This window comes from Equus caballus, chromosome 19, assembly GCF_041296265.1.
Source record: "Equus caballus isolate H_3958 breed thoroughbred chromosome 19, TB-T2T, whole genome shotgun sequence".
In the NCBI taxonomy this organism is placed as follows: domain Eukaryota; kingdom Metazoa; phylum Chordata; class Mammalia; order Perissodactyla; family Equidae; genus Equus; species Equus caballus.
In genome coordinates, this window is record NC_091702.1 from 766,268 (window position 1) to 789,974 (window position 23,707).

The 23,707-nt window shown below is 42.2% G+C and overlaps 1 protein-coding gene across 50 annotated transcripts in view; it reads left to right on the plus strand.

Annotated features, from left to right (window-relative positions):
- The window catches only part of LOC138919032 (ATP-binding cassette sub-family D member 2-like), a 333,145-nt gene that overhangs the window by 145,629 nt on the left and 163,809 nt on the right, over positions 1-23,707 (plus strand). For 32 of the 50 annotated variants that reach the window (XM_070242968.1, XM_070242979.1, XM_070242978.1 and 29 more), the window contains 7 exons: positions 5,351-5,448; positions 13,616-13,710; positions 13,854-14,059; positions 15,686-16,163; positions 16,260-16,379; positions 18,022-18,227; positions 22,936-23,208. The gene's annotated coding sequence lies outside the window, so the exon portion shown is untranslated. Of the gene's footprint in view, positions 1-5,350; positions 5,449-9,679; positions 9,826-13,615; positions 13,711-13,853; positions 14,060-15,685; positions 16,164-16,259; positions 16,380-18,021; positions 18,228-22,935; positions 23,209-23,707 lie in introns of those variants that run through there. The other 18 variants (XM_070242944.1, XM_070242989.1, XM_070242990.1 and 15 more) reach the window with 15 other exon arrangements.

Sequence of the window (23,707 nt, forward strand, 5' to 3'; positions counted from 1 at the left end):
GCTTTTTAGTTTGATGTAGTCCCATTAGCTTATTTTTTCTTTTGTTTCCCTTTCCTGAGGAGACATATTCAAAAAGACACTGCTAAGAATGATAGCAAAGAGCTTACTGCCTATGTTTTCTTCTTTGGAGTTTTATGGTTTCAGGTATTACATTCAAGTCTTTAATCCATTTTGAGTTAATTTTTGTGCATGGTGTAAGATAATGGTCTACTTTCATTCTTTTGTGTGCGGCTGTCCGTTTTCCCAACAGTGTTTATTGAAGAGACTTTCCCTTCTCCATTGTATGTTCTTAGCTCCTTTGTTGAAAATTGGCTGTTCCTAAATGTATGGGTTTATTTCTTGGCTATCAATTCTGTTCCATTGATCTGTGTCTGCTTTTCTGCCAGTATCGTGCTGTTTTGATTAATACAGCTTTGTAGTATACTTTGAAATTAGGGAATGCGATGCCTCCACCTTTGTTCTTTTTTCTCTGGAGTGCTGTGGCTCTTTGGGGACTTTTGTTGTTTCCAGTAAATTTTAGAATTCTTCTTTCTATTTCTGTGAAAAATGTCATTGGGGTTTTGATAGGGATTACATTGAATCTGCAGATTGCTTTAAGTAACATGGACTTTTTCACTATGTTGATTCTTCTAATCCATGAGCACAGAATATCCTTCTATTTCTTTATGTCTTCTTTAATTTCTTTCAACAATGTCTTATAGTCTTCAGTGTATAGGTCTTTCACCTCATTGGTTAAATTTATTCCTACCCACTTAATTCTTTTTGTGATTGTAAATAGGATTGTATTCTTGATTTTTTATTTCTGCTCGTTTGTTTTTAGTTTTTTGATGGATTCTTTAGCGTTTTCTATATGTAAAATCTCATCATCCACAAGTAGTGACAGTTTTACTTCTTCCTTTCCAGTTTGAATATGTTTTATTTATTGTTCTTACTTGATTGCTCTGGCTAGGACTAAGAAGGGTGAGCGTGGGCATCCTTGTCTTGTTCCTGCTCTTAGAGGGATAGCTATCAGTTTACACCATTGAGTATAATGTTAGCTGTTGGTTTGTCATATATGGCCTTTATTATGTTGAGGTACTTTCCTTCTATAATTATTTTATTGAGAGTTATTATCATAAATATGTGGTGAATCTTGTCAAATTCTTTCTCTGCGTCTGTTGAGATGATCATGTGATTTTTATTCTTCATTTTGTTAATGTAGTTTATAACATTGATAAAGAATACTGTTGTAATCCTTTGTATTTCTGTTATATTGCTTGTGATTTCTTCTCTGATTTTATTTATTTGAGGCTTCTCTCTTTTTGTCTTATTCTACCTAAAGGTTTGTCAATTTTGTTTATATTTTCAAAGAACTAGCTCTTAGTTTCGCTGATCTTTTCTATTTTCTTTTTACTCTCCATGTCATTTATTTCAGCTCTGATTTCTAGTAGTTCCTTTGTTCTCCTGACTTTGGGCTCTTCATTTTTCTTCTTTTCTGATTCTGTTGGATGTATTGTTAGATTGTTTATTTGAGATTTTTCCTGTCTCACAAGGTAGGCCTGTGTTGCTAGGAACTTCCCTCTTAGTACTGCTTTTGCTGTATCCAATAGATTTTGGTACACTGTATTTTCCTTTTCATTTGCCTCCAGATATTTTTCCATTTCTCCTTTAATTTTGTTGTTGTTCCAATAGTTAATGAATAGCACGTTGTTTAGGCTCCACATATTTGTGACTTTTCCAGCTTTCTCCTTGTGGTTGATTTCTAGTTTCATACCATTGTGGTTGGAAAAGATGCTTGATATCTTTTCAGTCTTCTTAAGTTTATTGGGAGTTGTTTTGTTTCCCAACAAACAGTGGATCTTTGAGAATGTTTCATGTGTACTTGAGAGAAAATGTATATCCTGCTGCTTTTGGATTGAATATTATATATGTATCTGTTCAATTCATCTGGTCTAGTGTTTCATTGAAGATCAACGTTTCTTTGTTGATTTTTCTCTCTAGAAGACCTATCCATTGATGTAAGTGGGGTATTAAAGTTCCCTACTCTTATGGTGTTGCTGTCAGTTTCTCCCTTTAGATCTGTTAATAGTTGTTTTATAGACTTTGGTGCTTCTACGTTAGGTGCATATATATTAATAAATGTTATGTCTTCTTGATGGATTATCCCCTTTATCATTATATAATGCCCATCTTTGTCTCTTGTCTTTTTTGGCTTGCAGTCTATTTCGTCTGATAGAATTATGGCTACACTCACTTTCTTTTGGTTGTCATTTGGTCGGAGTATCATCTTCCACCCCTTCACTCTGAGCCTATGTTTTTCTTTAGAGCTGAGATGGGTCTCCTGGAGGCAGCACATTTTTGGGTCTTTTTCTTAACCTGTCCAGCCTCTCTGTCTTTTCATTGGTGCATTCAATCCATTTACATTTAGGATGATTATGGATATATAGGGACTTACTATTGCCATTTTATCTTTTGTTTTATGGTTGCTCTATATTTCCTTTGTTTCTTTTTCCTTGTGTTTCTCACTACAATTTCAGCTTGACGGTTTTTGGTGATGTGTTTTTCAGTTTCCTCTTTTTTTATGTTTCGTGACTCTGCCTTAATTTTTGTTTTGTGGTTACCATGAGGTTTGTATAAAAGGTCTCACAGATGAGATAGTTCTTTTTCTGCTGATAGCATTTTTGCTTCATTTGACTAGGCAAGTTCTGTCCTTTTCTTCTTCCCTTGCTATTTTTGTTGTCAAAATTCTTTCTTTCTGTATTGTGAATTTGTTACCAAATTGGAACGGTTAATGTTATTTTTAATGCTTTCTTTCCCTTTAACCTTTGCATCATAATTGTTTACTAACATGTTCTGATACAGAGTTGCAGTTTTCTGATTTTATCTATTTATCAACTTGTTTAAAGCTTTGTATCCTTTGCCTTTTCATTTCAGACAGGAGAGCTCTTTTTGACATTTCTTATAAGGCAGGTCTAGTGGCGATGGACTCCCTCAGTTTTTGTTTCTTCCTCACACTTTATTTGTCAGCTGCAGCAGTGGACCCCCAGCTGTCGCAGCACCCAAGGACACAGAGCTGATTATTACAGTGTTGATTAATACAGTCCCTAACTAGCTCTCAAATACTTGTACTTTTCTGCATCCTTTCTGAAACCACCCTAGTCGAAGTAAGCAACTAAGTAACTGGATGACTTTAATGACCTCATGTCTCTGATCCTCAATTTCTTGGTTTGTGAAATGAGGCAGTTAGAAGGAACACCAAGTTTCTTCCTTCTCTATATTCTGTGATTATCAGAATCTACAACTATGGAGAGACTCAGGGAAAAATCAATTCCAATGTTTTGGGAAACCATCTCACTTTCTCCATTTAAATTAACTCTTGGGGTGACTGAGATTGTGCCTCGTATCCTCTCATAGCACTGCTCGTAAGGACAGTCTCAGAATCTTCAAGACAACTTAAAAGAAGGCCCTTTCTCTTAAATAGGAATCTGCCTTATGCCATGTTTTGAGCTGTAGAAAATATTTTAGAATGAGATTCTAGTGTTGGTAACAAATTTATCTACATTGCTAATTCATCTGAAAGCTCCTATTCTTGAAAATGTCCCATGTGGGGGTAAAGAAGTTCCATGTAAAGGTTTAGTCCATTTTTGTTGACAATCTCTTGAGTGGATGTTAAAAACCTGGATAACAGGATAATGTTCATGGAGATTGGGGGGAGGGACAGTGATGAATGAGTTTGGTTGACTTTCAGCAGTAGTAAGGTCAAAATGAAAGCATTATAAAAGAAGAGTAGAGATTTAGGTCAGGGCTTTCTATGAAAAACAAGTAAAAACCATAAGCAGATGGAAAAAGTTTAAGTGACACAGTATGGCAGATTCCACTGATGAGTTTAATAGGCAGCCATTTTAGTGGCACAGAGAGTAGACTGATTCAAGGGACAAGAACCAAAAAGCAAGGGGTCCCATCCTGCCCTGAGGATTATTTTGTTCTGAAGTGTGTTAGCCCAGCTGAGTGAAGACCTGGGGAGGATGTCGTAGATCCTCTAAAAGGGGCATCCATCAGCTGCAGGAAGATGTGCCATCTCTCCCCAAAGCTCATTAGCAGATTGGAAGTGGCATGCTGCATTACTCTGATTAGCATTAATTTTATAATTCTAGGCATAGAACTTTCCTCCACATGAGTCAGCCTTCACACAAAAACACAGACGCACATGGTGTGGATAAAACACAAGTAACCTTACTGCTGCTTCCCATCTTCCAAGGACCCAGTGGGAAGGAAAACGTGGTTCCCTAGCAAAGAGGGGAGTTAAGGGCTGGAGTTTTCCAGCTCTCCAAGCTGGGTGCAGGTCCCACAAATCGGGGAGAAGTGCAATGCCATCTTTCTGGCAGACCAAGACTTTGGGAAAACTGGGTCCTTCTGATCTGGTTAGGGAAGACGCAGTACTTCCAACAGCCACTGCAGCAAGGCAACAGCAGCATTACAAGTGAGATGAGGAACGTTACCTCAGAGCCTCCCAGGGAGAGAGCATTGAGGCCCCTACCGTTTATTGGGATAACTGGTTCCTGGCCCTTTGGAAAATACCCAGTCATCCCAGGGCTAGACTTCTCAGGAAAAGTAGCTTGCCAATCCCTTTAAAATTTGCAGCTAAAACCTATCTACGCTTTTATTTGTTACATATATTGTTGGGGCTTCATTTCAAACTGCTATATTACAAAACTGTGTTTCAGATAACTTTAAATCCATGGCAGTGACTTTCAAATTCTTTTGATGGCAACTCACAAAATAAATCTATAAATTATTTTTTATCGTAAATCAGTATATACGCACACACACCAAAGGAATATAAAAATTTTATGAAACTGTTCTTACCTTTTTACGTGTAATACACTCTAATATTATCTATTCCATTTTGTTTCATTGTTTTTTAAGTGCTTGTCACACTCTCTAGAATTATTTCATAATCCACTAGTTGGTCAGGACCTGCAGTTTGAAAAGCACTATTTTAAAATTATTGCTTCCAGGTACCCTAGCCGGTAGTCTGGTATCCAGATTTTTAAAAGGCTTATTAAAATGCATCATCAAAAAGCAATATTTGCTAAAGGACCCTCAGTCTCTATAAAGAGCACTCTCTTGGGGATTCCAACCACAAGTTACCAGATAAATAACCAGCTTTCCTTTGCAGAACTGAGATGTGAGCTCAACACCAAGTAAAAATGACATAAAATCAGAACAAAGTTGGAAAAGGAGGACCACCTCCAAATGCAATATGTGGTCCTTCTGGGAAACATGACGCAGCCTAGAGTGAGGTGAGGGGGACAAAACAGAAAAAAAACATTAATGGAGAAAAAATCAAGCTTGTAACTTCTGTCTCCAGGCTTCACAAGGTGCACTTGTACTTCCAACCCTAAGAGACAGAGTGATGTTCAGCATGACTCCATAATCCTGTGGCCTTGAGAACCTCAGCAGACATCAGTTAAGTCATTTAAGGATAACTGCAAATTAAATTAGTTCATCCTAACTCTATATGACTCCACTCATAGTTGGAAGTTAGTATATTGATAAGGAGATCTGATCGGTGGTTACCAGGGAAAAGGGGGGGTGGGGGGAGGGCACAGAGGGGGAAGTGGTGTACCCACAACGTGACTAACAAAAATGTACAACTGAAATCTCACAAGGTTGTAATCTATCATAACATTAATAAAAAAAAAATTAGTTCATCCTAATTACGCAAAAATGATAAATTCAAATAAGCAAGGTAATTCAATTCTGAATTAAAAATTTTTTCAATCACTTGACATCTCAAATCAAAGCAAATGGGTAATGTTACCAATTATATCAATTCGACTCTATATTTCAATACATAAACATATGATGAACAATTAAAATTCTTATGTGATATGCATTTAACTTGTTAACATTTATGCTACAGTAGGGAACCACACTCGAGAAACAGGGTCATGTCCTTGAAAACCAAAGAAGGTTATCACAAAAGAGTCTTTGTAAGAATCCAGCAACAGGATGAGTCCCCAAAATCTATTAAATAAACTATCCCACAGGAAAAGTGAGGCAGATCACACTAGTAAAGGCAACACTATGGAAGCTTATGCAATAGTTATCAAGGGAAACATTTGATACATAATAAAAATATTTAGTTTTAGGAAGCAGTATGATAGGCTCTGATATGGTTGCACTTATGAGTACAGGACTTTCATAGGAAGGAAAGAAATGGAAATTCGCTGAATGTTTGTGTTTTGTCATGCATCACTAAATACCTTCGATTACATTATAGCATTGGAAACTAGGAAGCAGAAATGTGAAATAACTTGTTGTAGGCCACACAGTAATAAATGACAGAACTAGGACTTAAACTCCATCTTCTAATTACACATCCATTATTCTTGTCACATCAATACCACTTTATCCTGAACTAGTACTCAAAATATGATAGTGCTTAAAATATTTGCTTAAGCATTTCTTAGGATTTCTGATCAAGGTCAATTCAAATTCCAATTTCAAGGCTAATGAATAAGAAAGTGACCTTTAAAAGGAAAAAAATACGTAAAAAATATACATGCATTCCGGGTGGCATCATGAATCTTCAAACTTTCGATATTCTTTGTGTCTCGTGTAAGGATGAAAAAAGTTATCTATTGCTGTATAACAAACCACAACAAAGTAGAGTAGCTTGAAACAGTAACTTATTCTTGTCTCTTATTGTTCTGTGGATTGGCTGGGATTCGCTGGGCAGTTCTTGCTTGGGGTCTCCTAGGAAGTACAGTCAGATGTCAGCTTGGGCTGAAATCCTCTTTGCCTCTATTGTGCTGGATGTCAAGATGGTTCATTTCTGTGTTTGCTGAGGATGCTGGCTGTTATCTTATTCGGGGCTGCCAACTGGAGGGCCTGCATGTGGCCTCTTCGTGTGACTTGGGCATCTCTCAAAGTGGTGGCTGGGTTCCAAAAGAAAGCATCCCAAGAGGATATATTCCAAAAGACCAGGCTTCTTACAGCCTAGCCTCAGAAGTCCCAGAAAGTCACCTCCACAGCATCCTATTGGTTGAGCCAGTCACTGAGGCCTAGGGGGAGGGATGTAGACTCCATCTTTTGATATGAGAAGCAGCAGGCAATAAGGGAGGGAGGGAGACTGCCCATCTCACCTTAGTCTTTAGCCTCCCATCTGGCATCTCTACTTTACCCAACTGAGTTAGAAGGGGAAATAGATGATACAACTACAATAACACAAATTATTGTGTGGTGTTTTCTCTATCTCTTTGGCACTCTCTCTTTCTCTGGAAACACAGCACTTCTTGAATGAATGGATAAATGAGTCTCTCCCTTTTCCTCTCTACTCCTTTTTTGCCTCCTCACCTTTCTTTTCTTCTTTTTAACTGCAGATGAAAGGTTAAAAAAAAATGTGTTAAGCAGCAACATACTCTAATTAGTAAATCTTATAGTTAGTTTCTACTCAGATCTCCCATTTCATGTCTACCTGCCCGATTCAGTCATCGTCCTATCAGGGAAGGTGATAAGAATGCAAGCAAAGGAGAGAAGAGAGGGAAAAATGGGAAAGCAAAAGTAGATTATCGAGGGAAGAAGGAAAATATAAATGGGAAGGGAAATAAATCAGGAGCACTGAACACCGTTAAGCCCAAATGGCTGAAAAGACAAAGGGAAAGAAGCAAATTTTTCCCTTATGATGCTGCATCCATCCTTCCTTCCTTTCCAATCCATGGCCGCCATCGCCAGCCTAGTCTAACCTTATTTCTTAATGCCTGAATTTCTGCTATATCATCTTACCTAATCTCCCTGCCTAGTTTTTACCCCTTAGAAATCATCAAAAATGGGGCCAGCCCGGTGGTGTAGTGGTTAAGTTTGTGTGCTCCTCTTTGGCGGCCTGGGGTTTGTAGGTTCCCATTCTGGCACAGACCTATACACTGCTGATCAGGCCATGCTGTGGCAGGCGAGCCACGGATGAAATGGAGGAAGATGGGCACGGATGTTAGCTCAGGGCCAATCTTCCTCCAAGAAAAGAGAAAGAAATAAAAATAGATCATCAAAAACACTCCTTTCCTCATGGTGCTCTCAGTTACAAAAAAAGAAAAGAGAACACTAAATGACTTCTGAAGGATTAAGTCCAATAGAAACATTTTAAGAATTTTCATAATCTGACCTAACTTTCCTTGCCACTCTTGTTTCTCAAGTCTCCCATATGTGAAACTCTTTACTCAGCCAGAGCACTCTACTCAATGTATCCAAATACACAGAAAAATGAGACTAGATCTCACTATTACATCATGAAAAATACAAAACCTGAATCAAGGAAAATAACAGACAACAAAAATATTACATTACAGAAAGCAGTGTGGTGACATTATAAGCTTCTAATTATAGCGCTTATGGTCCAGCTCACTTCTCATGAATACAGCCTTCTCCTTTTGTCTTCTGTCCTTTGCTCTAAGGATCCTATCACCAGGAGCATTCCCCGCCGCTCTCTGCCTTCCTAAATCCTGTCTCATCAGGACCCACAACATTAACTGACTAATTTGGAAGACGTGTGATTAACAGAATCATTCTGGACCTGAAGTCCCTTGTTAACACTACAGCATCAGATTTGATTCTCGATGGACACCAAGTCACTCAAATTCCATCTCAGTTTTTACTCTGTAGATTTGTTCAGTATACAGTTGATTAAAAGACCATTCACCCCAGTTTGGTAGATAATTCAACCAGCCTCCAATCCAAAGTTTGTACAACTTTGATTTGTAGTAATTACAAACGGTAATTACAGAAACAGTTAAAACATTCATTGCTAATATTGTAACTCTTTGGGAACCTGATATAAATGCAGTTTTAAAAAAACAGGATACTTGAAGATAGTAACGTACACCGTGATTAACAAGATTTTGTGGTGAGAGTAGTTTATTGTCAGGTATAATTAAAGCTGTAGATGCTATTCTGAAAGTACAGACTTTAGGGGGCAAGGGAAGAGAGTTTTTGAAGCAAAGTACAAATTAGGAATAATTACAGTGATGGTTATGGAATGTCAACATCCATTTCATCATGATGAGCTCAGTCTCCTTCAAAATTCACTTGAGTCCGGGAAAGCATTAGTGTAAGACAAAAGGCAGCTTTGGGAAAAATACCTTTGAAGTATTAAGGAGTAGAGTGATTGGCAGTCAGCAAACATAAAAATGGACGAAAGAGTAAATGTCTTGATCACCTACGGAAAGTGTACACTTGAAGTATCTTATTAAAAAACCAGTTTTCTTTTTCATGTCCAATGTTGAATGCACCTGCAATTGTTGTTTTTTAATCTATTTTGATCCCCAAACTGGATATAACTAAATGTTTTATGGGAGTCTATAAAGGTGATGAAATTATAAAGAAAAGTAAGTGAAAGATTATCAGACAGGAGAGTGGAGGCTTCTGGGGTGATATCAACATTGTATGATTTGACATGAGTGGTGGGTCTGTGGGTGCTCACTTCATTCTCCTTGTTTATGGTTTATGCGTGTTGCTGTTTACAAAGCAGTTATGTAGAAAATCCGCTGACACTACTACCTTCGACAGTTCATTAGCCCAAGGGTGTCTGTTATGCTTTAACCAGGGCTTTGCTCATGTTCCCTTTTGCCCACATGAAGCCAGTTGTGCATTAAGAGATGACACAAACATCTCTTGAAACAAGAGATTTCTTCTTGTTTTCTAGAAGAAGTAGCGAAGCTGGTCTAGCGCTTGGTGATGTTTCCAAACAGTCCTTTTGTGAATGGCCGTGAGAAGATGTCCTTCTTCAGCCAAGGATGAAGTCTTATACTTTGTATTATTTAAAGTACCTGATGCCATGCTACACAACTAGTGAGTGTGCATCCATCCATCTGACAGATATTTATTGACTCACCTACCAGCTGACTGCCTGGGAAGCCAGAGCAGTTTGCCAACTAATATGGTTAATTGGGATTTGATAAGTGCTATAAAGACACCAGAGATTCAGCAGTTTCTCCCAGCTATGGAACTTATTTTGGCTAATGGATATCACTCCCACTCCCATTTCAAGCTTACAAAGGGATGCTAGAAGAGGATTGAGCAGTCAGAAGGTGGAAACTTAATAAAAATTGAAAGTCAGAGACGGGAGGGAATGAAAGCAGCAGAGGAAGAAGGAGGCAGAGACTGGACGGCCAGCAAGGCCTCAGTGCCCTGCACAGTTTAAGCTGAGCCAGGTATTCTTCCTGTTTCCTTGCTTGATCTTTGCTTGATCCTCCCTCTTGCCGACGCCCTCACCTGGAGGAGTCAAGCCCAGCACAGATGCCACTGAGACAGGTCAAAGCCAGGGAAAGGTCCTGGGATCAAAACTTGGCTAAGTATGATCCAAACTTCCAAGCAGTCAGAAGTAGAAAGAGCCAGAAGATAAACCTAACCCATTTTTGAAGGGGTGCCAAAGGTGAAAAGCAGGAAAACCAAAATTACTCATCAAGTCTAAAGGGGGAGCACAGAGCCAGAAGCTGAGAGGAGAAGAGGAGTCAAGCGAGTCAGTGCCAGGTAAAAACAGAAATAGAGAGTTGAAAAAAAAAAAACAAAAACAAAGCAAAGCGAAATGAAGGGTCCAAGACAATAATTGGGAGCATTCCTTGGGGTTTGATAATGGATTTTATGGGTTAGCTTAAGTTAAAAGCAAAAGATGTGAGCGGATACCTTCCTTCCTTCTGACATTATCTCCCACCTTATCAACAGTCCATTGTTACCAAGGCATTAACAACACTTACCAAACAAAGTCTAGAAGCCCTTTGGGCAGTCTTGCTAAGAACCATCTTAGTCTAGACTGATTTGGCCTTGAGGATGACCACATCTCCTCAGGACAGTTCTCCCTGGAGTCCTCCATTGGCTATTTTGGGAAATGACGCACTTGGACAAATGGTCTACCTAAATGAATGGTTCAGGTCTGAGCAGCATGAGACACTGGCAGATAGGAATGCCTCCCTTAGCAGCAGGAAATTCAGCACTTACCACGTCCCATGCGGCATGCTCTCCCAGAATACTTTTAATATGATATCCCAGTGTATTTAACATTTTAAAATTACTCCATTTGGTTAAAATCAATTAGATTTTTTTGAGGATCTTGGTCTTTCTCCAGCCCAGTTTAAACCATAATTTCCTGAAGACTAGGATTATCTCGCCATGTTCTTTTTCACGTCCCCGTCGTTTCTAGTCAAGCCTCAAAACGTGAAGTCTGCACTGTGGGTTCATAGCACCTCAGAGATCATCTCGATTCTCCCCATCCCACAGTGGGAAATTGACCTCAGTGAACGTGGAGTAGAGTGTTTAGTATCAGCCTTAAAATAAGTGTTTTCTTTTTTATTGTCTTTTCTTCCTGTCTGCTTTTCAGAGTAGAAGCAACAGTAATTTAAACTTTTCTACTATGTGACCTACACTCCACAGGTACCTTATAATAGCTGAGCCAGGGCTTAACAAAGGAATTGGGTGTGTGTGGTATTTGTGTGAGCATGTGCTTGTGTGTGTGTGTGTGTGTGTCACAATCTGATTGCCGATGTGGGATGGGAGATGGGAAAGAATGTTTAGGCACTTGTGTATTTATATCAAAGAGATGGTAGGACCCACAAAAAAGAATTCATTTTTTGTGATGTTAATGTTATATTTTGGGGGGAGGTTTTGGGGGAGGAAGATTTGCTTCTAAGGGGTGGACTCATATCTCTGTGTGGGGAGGCTCAGTTATAACGACAACTGAAGTCTCTCCTGGCGTTGGCATATTTCATTCTCGTAGGGAGAAATGCAATGCTCATCCCTCCTCCCTCACACCCCCCACCACTTCCTTGGTGCCCTTCCAAGGTAGGGCCCTTGGTGCTGGCTGCTCATTCCTCCCCCAGGGGTGGCTTTCCAAGGCCAAGAGGGCCAGAGAGGGCTGCTGCCAGAGATGCTTCTGTTCTGGCTCCTTCTCACTCCCCTTCCTGTCTGCTGGGCCTTTTGGTGGCAGCACCTAGTCCTGACGGGGTTAGAGTACCACCCTGGAGCGGATGGTGTGTGCACCAGCAAGCATCCAGTCAATTCATGAGTTATCCTCTGCGTGAGCTGGGCTGTGATGTGCCGTTATCTTCCTGCTCCCATTGTACACTTCACACACCAGCTTTCTCTCCAGACAGTTGTTTGATCACTAACTACTTCGAATATCATGACCATAGGCTCATTTATTTTTTTCTGTTTTAAAGGATGGTGCTGGTGTGCACAGGGAGCAGCCACGTCAATTTACACATTTGCCAAGGTATCCGATTGTGAGCTGCCTATCAAGGTGCTGACTTTAATAAAAGCTTATTACCATGAGCATTATTTAGCATTTATGTGGCTCCTCACAATTGTTTACCCATTATTTCTCAGCGCTCCCCTGTCCAGGTGATCAGTGTTAGCAACCCGCATTGTAGAGGCAATAAATCCGGGGTCCTGGAGAGGTTTTAGTAATATCCCTAAAAGGACACAAAGTGAATAACCACAGAACAGTGACTTTCCTGGAACCCCTTGAAACTGGCCTGGACCCCTCTCCCTCTAGCATACTTGGCGAGTTCACTCATTCCACCATCTGGTTTGCAGACCTGCACAGGGTGGGCTCTTCTCACAGATTGCAGCTCCGATACCCTGAGGCCTTCCCTGGCAACCTTATCTACAACAGCATCCCTTCCCCAAGGCTCTATCACATTCCTGTGTTTATGGACTCCACAGAGCTTAGTGCCACCTGAAGTTATCTCGTTTATGTGAAGCTGTGTGTCTTTGTGTTTGTTGTCTGTCTGCACCATTCAGGAAGGTCATCACTATGAACATAGCAGTCTTGCCTGGGTTGTTCATGCTGTGTCCATCCTCTTTGTTGAAAGCACCTGTCATTACAGTAGGCACTCAGTAATGCTTGTTGAGAGAATGACAAAGACAGACCCTGTAAATACTGTTACTCACACGTCATTTTCTTTGCCTTTTTATCTCTTTCTGGATTTTCTGGCCATAGTCACACATACAGTCAGTTATTCTCAATTACGCTGGAGCTAATGATCCAGGCTGTGGATGGCCCAGGTCCTTGGCTTCCTTCCCTCTCTGGCTTCCTCTCCTCTGGAGATTCCTCCAGATCTTTCGGTCTTTTCTGGCCTTAGTTGAGAGGGGTCGAGAGGAGAGTAGGGCAATGAAAGTCCTATTAGACAATTTTGCAAGTTCTAATAGCTTTTGACAGGTACAAAGTTGAAATTATTGATCTGAAGATTTATTTTTTACCTTATTTGTGGATTTAAAAAAATGCATCTGTTTTATATATGCAGTACAGTGAAAAGTGCTTTGAAGAAGTTAAAAACACTGGATAAATGTAAGAGAGAATTATGTATGTATGTAGTCCCATTAACCTTGGTAATTGAGACTTGGTTGTAGATTTAAAATATAATTAGTTTTGATAGAACAGTAGCTCACACTTTTCTAATGGGTAGAGCCAGACGAGGCTTAGAAAACGTACCTTTGGTAGATTTTATTTTTGAGCCATCAAATCAAGACAAAGCTTACAATTCCTTCAGAGGCTAAAAGGGTGGCAGTAGTCGTGATTTCTCATCAACAAGTAAGAATAGGCAAATGGTCTTAAACGATTGAGTTTTCTTGCTTCAAATTTCAGGACAATGAGAATACAGTTTCCTCCGAAAAAATCTTAGGCTGATCTTGGAAGAAAGACCCCCTGGATCATCTAAAAATAAAGTTTTCTATTTAAAGGTTGGTTTTAATGTTCATTATAGCCCTATGTGCTACCAGAAAATGGTTTGCCTTTTTGTTTTAAACATAAGGAATCAATGTAACGCCTTATACCTGATAACCTGTGCTGTTGTATTTGGTCCTCCCTACAACTCTGTCCATAGATATTATTGTTGCCACTTTATAGATGAAAAAACGGAAGCAAAACCATTAAGTGCCTTCCCCAAGGTCTTAAAAGAAGTCACCAAGAAGGTGGTGTGGCTCAAGTCTCCTGACTCCAGTTTACTATTTCCCACAATAATGTTGGAAAACCACATTGGAACGGGAAGACTCATTCCAAGTACTGCTGTCACACCAGCAAGCTTCAAAGGTCAGGCAGATATTTTACTTTACGGTTAAATTGGCCACGTTTGCTCAGTGTGTGCTATATCCCAGGCCCTGTGCTTTGCCCTGGGAGGATTCTGGGAAAGTAAAAGACGGATTAGACTTTTCTGGCTCTTACAAGCTGGTGGGAATGGGAGACACATACATACAAACGTGGAAGGGCAAGGGGGACAGTGCACTAAGAGAGATACACAGCTCTGTGGGAGCAGGGGAGGAGCAGTCTCTGAACACGTTCCAGGAAAGGAGTCACCTTCCATGCCAAGATGAACTTTGCATGAATAAAGATTTAAGTGAGGAAAGATTGAGAAGAGTGAAGAGGGGAATGGGGTGTCGACCAAATTTCATCCACCTGCAATTTTACTTACTCAAATTTTATCTACCACGGCAAGAAGTTAGTGTCTAATATTTTAAAATTACTTTTAAATACAAGTATTTGCGTATTAGTTATATAAATAGAGGTAAACACCAGAACAACTGTGATAGAAACGGCTCAAGTGGTTTCCATGGGGAATGGAACTGGGGGGATAGGAAGGATTGGGGTTGTGAGGTGGGGGAGGGCCTGCCGTGGTTCTTTATAAAGCCTTCAGTACTATTTGGTTTTAAAGGCACAGGTATGGATTCCTTAGATAAATATTAATTTTTAAGTGAGCCTTAAAGAATGAGTAAGGTTTCTCCAAGGAGAGGGAGGAGGTGGGTATTTATAGCAGAGGACCCAACATTAACAGAGAGAGGCGGCAGGAGAGCAGAGGGAAGAGCAGGTGACCCATTAGGATGACTGTGGAACACACCTCCCTGCGTGGGGACACCTGAGCTGGTGCTTGATTGCAGAAGGCCTTGGATAGAAGGGCGCGCACAGACACACACACACACACACACACACACACACACACTCATGTGGTTGTCGGCAGGAAAGCAATAAAGGGTATTGGGCAAAGGGGTGATATGCTCAGAACTGAGCTTTACGTACAGCAGTGGTTCTCACCTTGGAGATTACCTTGCTTGTTAAAATTGCTGGGCCCCACATCAAAGTTTCTTCTTGAGTAGGTCCAGAGTGAGGCCCGAGAATCTGCATTTCTAATAAGTTCCCAGGCAATGCTAATGCTGCTGGTCTGGGAACCACAATTTGAGAAGCAATAATAGAGTAATCTGGCAACAAGGAGAAGTCGAGACTAGAGTAGTGGGAGAATGAAGGTCAAGGGACTGTTCCACTAGGACAGAGCAGAAGGAATGGGGCCCTGATGGTTAGTGACGGTGAGAAAGTCCAGAACAGCAATCAAGAAAACAGACTGACGGCTTCAAAGGATAGAGGACCATTGGGCCATGTTCTGGGTCACACCAAATCACAAATCACTGTTAAATCTCCAGTGCTTGGGCCAAGTATGCCAAGAAGCACCTGAAATTCATTTTTAAAGCAGCAATCCTGTCTAGAAATTAAGCTGTGAGTTTTGCCTTACTTTCCCTTTCTTCCCCATCTCTAACCTCATTCTAGTGCAATTTAGGTTACAAAAGCATCTTCCAGGGAGAGCATTCATATCTGCACGTGGTCAGAAAGTGTATCTGTCTGTATATATAAAATCGTATTAAAGCTGGTTTCCTTATTATTTCATTTTAGAACATCCCTGTAGCTAAATGGTGTTCAAAGTAAACATGGAGAACAGAAAGCATCCATCTCTACCTAGTGGGGCAAAAAATGACTGAATTCCCATACCATATAAATACCCCATGAAAAGACAGAGGAATCCTTGATCCACCCAACATTCACTGAGTATCTGCCTTGTGGCAAGCACTGCGGATGTGCTTGGATACAAAGATAAATAAAACGTGGGCTCCACTCCCAGCAGTTCAACATCTAGCCGTCTTTGTCCCATGCTCTTAAATCTTGCTAAGGCTTGGGTTTTGTTTGTAATAGAAATTCTAAAGCAGGGACAGAAGAAGTTATCTTTTCTAAATTGCCCACCTCTGTTGTCTAATTATTCCACTGAGGAAAACACTTGGTCCTGGATTACTTCGCTGAGCTCAGATATGTTTTGCTGACACACAGAGTCTGGGCAGCATCCAGCCCCCCGTTTACTCCCTGGTCTTTAAGTCTAGTAAGTATTTTATCATTTACACCTTTCGATGTCCAAAGAGAGTGCCGCTCGGGGTTTAACACATGTAATTTCCTTTACTACCTCCCCAAATAACAGGGTCATTTCAGGACCAGGACAGTTTGGCACTGGGACGTGTTTCCCAGAAGTACTAATAGTTCGAGAGAGGAGCAAGTGTCTTCACATCTGCAGGTCTGGGTGCCGAACTTTCTACTGTCGGTGAGAATCATGTCCCAGTGAAAATGTAGAAGTGAACCAACCCTCAAAGGGATAAGGTGACAGGGAGTGGTGTTTACTTGAGTCAGAGAGTAACTGAAAATGACTTCTGCAGCTGGAATAAAACAAAGGGTTGAAGGTCAACTTCCTCTTTGATTTTGGCTAGTCAGCAGTTCAAGCAGCCTTTTCAAATGTTTCGTGTCTGCTGACTTGTCCAACTCTGTAAAAGACCCCACATCTTGCACCAACCTGTACCTCTTGGGCACTGGAGCGAAACAAAAGGAAAAATGTTCCGTCTTATTAGAATTAATGAAGTCATGCCACTCACATCCGTCCACGTTACTCCACTTTGGTCACCACCATTGTGGTCCATGCTGACATCATTTCTCTCGTAGATTACTGCAGTGGCCTTCTCACTGGTCTCTCACATCCTGTTTACCCCATCCAAAGCATTCTTCACATTAAATCACTGTAATTCATTAATTCACAGTATTAATTCACAGTAATCTTTTGGAAACTCAAATAATACAACTAAAATCTGAATACCCTACACATATAAAGAAATCCTAACTTAAAAATTTCCCCTGGCTCCCCATTGCTCCAAAGACTTAACTAGTTCATTTGGCCCAGAGAACTCTGCTTAATCGGTGCCTCCCACGCTTTTCCCTCTTCTTGCTGCATCACGTTCCTCCCTCCTCACTCTCCCTGCTCTCATCACCCAGATTCCTCTGCCTGGAACACTTCTCCCTCCCTGCTTTGCCAAGTTGTCTCCTACTCACCTTTTACCTCTTAAGCCTTATCAGCTCCTGAGGGGTGGGTGAGGAAGACCCTCTTCTCCTTGGTTAGGCCAAATCCCCATGTTTTAAACTCCCTTGGCACCGACAACCAGCTCATGAACCCTTCATAGAATGTAACATGGGACATTTACACAATCTCGTATGATTAATTTCTGCCTGATCTCCCCTCTAGACTGTAAGATCCATGAAGGCAGAGACTCTACCTTTTTGCTTACCATTGTATTCTAGACCCTGGCATAGTGTCTGGCACATGTTAGGTACTAAATAAATTCATTCTGAAGGAAGGAAGAATGAATGAGTGGTAAATTGATACTTCTAAAATAATAAAGAGGAGGCCTAGCATTTTAAATGAGTGATAATAATGGGGTAGCACATATTAAACTTCTAGTGTTAGGTAAACACTGTTCAAAACTCTTTACTCATTCATTCCAGGTCCGAGGACCAACCCTATGAGTACACGTCAGTATCTGCACATAATAGATGAGATCTGAGACTCAGGCTACTTGTGCAAGGCCAGGCAGCCAGTGTAAGGTGAAGCCTTAACAGTTGTCAATATTGTTACTCTATTTATTACTATTCTCACCTTGGTGGAGTTCCTAAGAGTGCCATCGTCAAAGGGGGTGGTGTTGGGCAGGCACAGCCCGCCCCCAGGCCTCTGAGCGCCTTCTCAGGCTGGGCCTGGAGTGAGAGTTTGGGGGCCCAGGGGCTGTGAGGGCCTGCCCACCGTATTGGAAATGGCAGATGGAGGAAAGGATCCTTCAGGCTGGGCAGTGGGGAAGGTCACTCAGGCATCCAGAAACCTTCCTCAGAACCTGTCTTTGAATTAAATCTCAACTCATATCTTCCAGAAGCCTGAGGTGAGATGTCTGGCCGTGTTGCTAGTGCCGTCGCCCTCAAGAAGCCAAACAGGCTCTCAGAGTCTCTCAGGCCCTGCCCCCGGACGTGGCCCCGCCCCAGAGCATGCTGGGCAGGACCTCCCCATAGATCCCTCCCATTGCCAATGTATTCCTCCAGAGGATTCTGAGCTCTGCTTGGTGTTTCCAGCTGTGATGAGGTAAATGTAGTCTTGGTCCTCTGGAAAAGTAGATAATTAAGGCAGATAGTCCACACATGTGAAAGTGTTGTGACTTGGAAAGGGTGGGCAGATCCCAGGTTGGGAGGATTAAGGAAAGCATTGAGGGAAACCTTTCAGTATGGTGGGAAGGAAGGAGGAAAGAAGAGATGGAGGATCTCATTTTGGTTTTGGTTTTGTTTTGTTTTTGAAGTTTTTATGAAGAAAAGTTCCCATCTGATGACTTCTCTGTTTCCCTCTGGTGGTCCAGCACATATGATCAATGAGCGAGGAGTGTGGACAAGGTGTAGGAAAGTGGAATTGTTTTGAGAACTTAGGCAAGCGAGTTGACTGAGAAAACAATCACAGAAGCTCCCCCGAGACAGGGCCTCTGTTTGTTCCCTCCACTGGGTGTCCCAAGTGCTTGGAAGAGCGTCTGGCACATGGTAACACAGGAGGAATGACTGGATTCTGAGGCAGTGGTGGAGCTGAGCAACAGATGTAGAACAGAAGTTTATGGGGCACAAACACACTTGTGTGATTTTATCCAAGAGGAAGCAGGCCCTTATTTGAAGGCAGTTCTAAAACAGGCAGAGTTGGATTTTGCTAGACAGGACGAATGAAAGAAGGGGGTAGGCTGTTTAGAGCAGAGCAGTATATTTAGGTTTAGGATTAAGTGATGCCCCATGAAGTTTTCCTTGGAGAGGGAGGAAATGAAGACAAAGGTTGTCAGGTAAGCAGGGGAAAGTACGGAGTGGCTTGTAGTTCCTGAATAGGTTGAGGCATTAGCATGCTGAGGGCAGAAGCTGAGAGGATAAAGGGAGGAATGTCAGACTGTATTTTTTCAGAACACACAAGTGTTGCTGGTGATAAGTTCTAGGATATGGCCATAACTGAACTGGAATGAAGGTAAAGGACTCTAAGATGAAAAGGAGCAGACAGTGAGAGATCAGATCATTGGATGGTCTATCTGCATGGATGTTGGGGCCTCTGATTGATTCCTTCCCCTTTGAGTTCCTTTCCTGTCCTCCACAGAATTGGCATTTCCTCTAACTCTAACCTTCAGTCCATGGCATGACTCTGGACAAGAAGGCAGAAATGGGGTGGTGAGAGAGAGGGTTGAAGTAGACATCCGTTTTGTTTTTGTTTTTATTTTGACACTCAGCATTCACTCACCTTCTAAAAATAGTCCTCCTTTTGCCCTCTGGGGATCTAACCCCGTTGTCAGTTTCAGTCCATGTGAAGTGGAGCTGTTTATCACTAACGCTCTTACTTTAAAGGAGGGCATTGAAGTCAGGCTTGGCCAAAAAGATTGGTCCATGCTTTTGGCAACAGTGATTGGTCAGGGATGGGCATGTGACCCAACAGGAAACAATAAGGCACAGTGGGACTTTTGAAGGGACTAGTGGGAGAAACAACCCATTTTTAGCTGCGCTTTTAGTTTGGAAGATGTAGCTACGAACTTGCCAGACAGACTTACAAGGTAGCCAGTCCAGAATCTAGAGCAGAGAAATGGATAGAAACTGAAACTTGATGACATCAGCTGAGCCCCAATATGAATCCTCCTGCGTGAGGGCAGCCTTACTCCCAGAGCTTTTTCAGGTGCCTGAGTCAACAGATCCTGTTTTTAAAGTCAGTTGAATTGCGCTTGCCATCATTTACATCCAAAGAATCCCTCACAGCGTAAGGGGGCTCTCCATCCCTGGCTCCCTCTTCTGTGCTAGCACTCTGAATATATATTACCTTCTCTGTCCTTCAGGTCGTGCCGTTCTATAAAAGAGGGTAAAGAAACCTACTTCAAAGCATTGTAAAGTTTAAATGGGATAATATACATAAAAAGCATAAATTTGTTTCACAACATTGAAGTACAATAAGCAGTACTTAATTTTTCTAAATTAAATTAAATCTGGCTCAAAGACCCCATTTTCAAGGGTAGGAAGATATACAATAGTAGTCATTAATGGGAGCTTTTTGCCTATTTAGTTAAGTATTCACCATCAAATATGTAGGTAAGAGCCTGTGATCTTGAGTCCATCTTGGTTGCCCCTGGGATTTTCATTGCCCAAGCCCTTCAGGCCCATTGAAAGGCCAGTGGCTGCACAGCCTCTGTGCTAAGTGTGAGCAATGCCGTGTCTTGCGACAGCTCTCAAGATGATGGGGCTTGATGATTAGTCATCTCAGCATCATCACTTCATCCCTTAAAACATTGTGCTGTCTGCTAGAGGACTTCCACACAGAACCCGTCCACCTAAGGGACTCGTGTCTACATCCTGATTCTCAGGGTCTTGGAGCCACTGCTACCTTTAGGCAACTCTCCTTCTCTCACCCCAGCACTTGTGTCAACCCCTATCTCCTCTCTCCTTGGAGCAGCCAGCTAAAGTCTCCTCCCACATGAGGGTCTGGACAGGACTGTACAACAGGTGTCTCACAACTTCTGCTTGGGTTCAGGAAACATGAAAGCCATTAATAACTCCTGAACCCAGAAGCCCAGAACTTCCTGTAAGACAAATGAGGAAAGGTAACTTTTATTCCTTCTGGAATCCCCTCAGGTGGAGGGTAGAAACAGCATTATCCTGCTTCAAATGAAGGTTGCCTCAAGCTGGGCAAGAATCCCTGCAAAGGAAAATTACCTACTCTTGTCAGCCCAACCCCCTCCCACAGTGAAGCATTGCTAAACTTGCATAATACTCAGTTCCTTCTCTACCTCCTGGCCCCCATAGAAGGAAGGAACAGACCCCGAGTCTCCTGGGAGAGATAGGGAGGCAGCCTCCACAAATCTCTGAGCTTCCACTTGGCCTCCCTAAGGAAGACCAAACGTGTCCTTGTGACCCCAGGAAAATAGCCTAAATTAGGCTCTGATCCAGGGCCAATGGAAGTTCCAGAGGAAAGGCCTCAAGAGGAGCCCCGGGGCCAGCCCCGTGGCCAAGTGGTTAAGTTCGCACGCTCCGCATTGGCGGCCCAGGGTTTCACTGGTTCGGATCCTGGGTTTGGACGTGGCACTGCTCCTCAGGCCACATTGAGGCGGCGTCCCACATGCCACAACTAGAGGGACCCACAACTGAAATATACAACTATGTACTGAGGGGATTTGTGGAGAAAAAAAGAAGGAGAAGATTGGCAACAGTTGTTAGCTCAGGTGCCAATCTTTTAAAAAAAAAAAAAGAGAGAGAAGAGCCCCTTCTCATAGCCTGGGCCCCTTCATTGTGGCTGCAGATTACGGCACAGTTCTGAGTGTTAATCCATGTGAAGGCTGCCTCAAGAAAGCTGATTCCCTTAGGCAGCACCTGGTACCAGAGAAATTCACAGTGCCTGAAGCTGAGATCTGGGGTTCCCATACCCAAGCCACATCAAGGTACCAGTCAATTCATGCATTTTATTCGCCCTGACATTAGGTTTGGAGTGTGGGCTTGAGGGTATAAAAATTCAGGTAACCCATTCCCATCACATTCTATGTCACTGAAAATTCTTCAGGTGCCACAGAGTACCATGTAAATGAGACCCCCACCCCCACCCCCCACACCCCCCAAGCTGCACAGCACTGATCTCTGGGTATAAGCAGCAAGCCCATGAAATCTAGAGAAATTCCTCCTCATCTCTCCAGTCACTGTTCAGCTAATACGTTTTCCTTCTTTTGGTAAGAGTCCTGCTTTCCCATAGGAACTGGAATCTGGGAGAAAGGAAAACAGTACTAGAAGCAGAACAAGAGTGTGGGATCACTCCTGGGTGGTACTGTCACCTCATTTGGACAGTTCACTGCCTAGATGTGCTGAGTGTGCAAATTCTGTCTCGTTGCCTCATCCAGTGTTTCTCTGAATAGAAGCAAATATCTGGGCACCAGGTATGACTTGTCTTGTGACCCCAGCCAGTAAGTCAGCCCTTTTGAGCCACCACCTCTCCCTTGGTTAGAAGCTCTTTGGCAATGGGTTCATGGAAAACATCCCAGAATGGGAGCTACATGCTGAATTCCCTAGTACTGGCTTTGCCATCGATTGTGTGATTCATTCTCTCTGATGTTCAAGCTGTGAGAAGCAAATTTGAAATGATGGATGTGCTATATTAAATATATCAATAAGAGCAGAAGTTAAACCTTGCAAGCTGTAGGGTTTGCTTCCTCGATAAGCCTGGCTATCTCTATGGGAACTGAAGGTTGCTTCTTTAGGCCTATAGTCGGGGAGCTAGAGCAGAGTGGAGATTTGGTGGCGGAGCGAGGATGAGCCGTCTTGCTCCTAATTTTTCCTCCCCTCTAAGTCTGAATACTGGCAGTGGTGAGGCAGGTGGTTCTAAGGGCTCCTTTCACTTTACCGTTCATGATGACCCCACACCGCCTTTACCTCCATGCCACCTTTCCCTGCTTCTTTGGATGCTTCAATCTCTTTGATGTTTTTCTTACCAGACGTTTCTCCGCTTAGCCATTAAACAGCTTTACCTTTGATGACGTGGATATGGATGAGCACAAGGATCCACTTGGTCCCTTTGGTCACTTTTGCTTCAGTGAACTCAGTGGGATGTCCAAGAAGAAACCCTTGTGTTAGGAAGAGTTCTAAGAAGGTTTCAAAGATCCCTTCTTTTGCTAGTCACACCCTTGTATAAACTGCTCCCCTTGAGTGTAAGCTGGACCTCGTGATTTGCTTCTGACTAATAGAATAAGGGAAAGGTGATGGGATATCATTTCCCTCGTTAGTTTACAAGATTGTGACTTCTGTCTTGCTAGCAGACTCTCTCCTGGCTTTGATGAAGCAAGCTGCCATGTTGGAGAGGCCTACATGACAAGGAACTGAAGGTTGCCTCCGGCCAACTCCAGCCAACAGCCATCCAGGAATTGAGGCTCTCAGTCCAACAGGCCTTGAGGAACTGCATCCAGCCAGCAGCTATAGAAGTGAGCGAAGAAGTGTGCATTTCCCCAGTCCAGCCTTCAGCTGAGACCCCAGCCCCAGCTGCCACCTTAATTGCAGCCTTGTGAGAGACCTTGGAGCAGAGAACCCAGGTAGGCCTTGCCTAGATCCCTCACCAACAGAAACTATGAATTAATAAATACTTGGTTTTTTAAGCCACTAACTTTTGGGGTATTTGTTATATAGTAACTAACACACCCCTAAATTACTGTAACCTTGGTGTAAGATGTAGCATGGCTGGGAAGGCAGGCACCAAATGAGAGGACAACCTCCTTGACAACATTCCTGGAGACACTGTCTTCAATCTCGAAGACTATCCCAAGTTCTCTTAGCTGCAGTGGTATCATTGTGCTCCCCCCAGCCCTGATTAGTCTCCAGGAGGTGAGGCCTAGGTAAGGTAATGCTGGGTGGAGTGGATGGCCAGGATGTGGGGTGTTAATCTGTCTGGAAGGGACATTTTGAGCTCGAAGTGACCCTCAGGGATCATGAGGTGTGATGATAAGGTCATTCTTCCCCTCCTCATTTTTTCTTTCCTTTTCCACTCACTCCACCATTCCTTTTTCCCTACTTGTTGTCTCCTTTTGCCCCAAA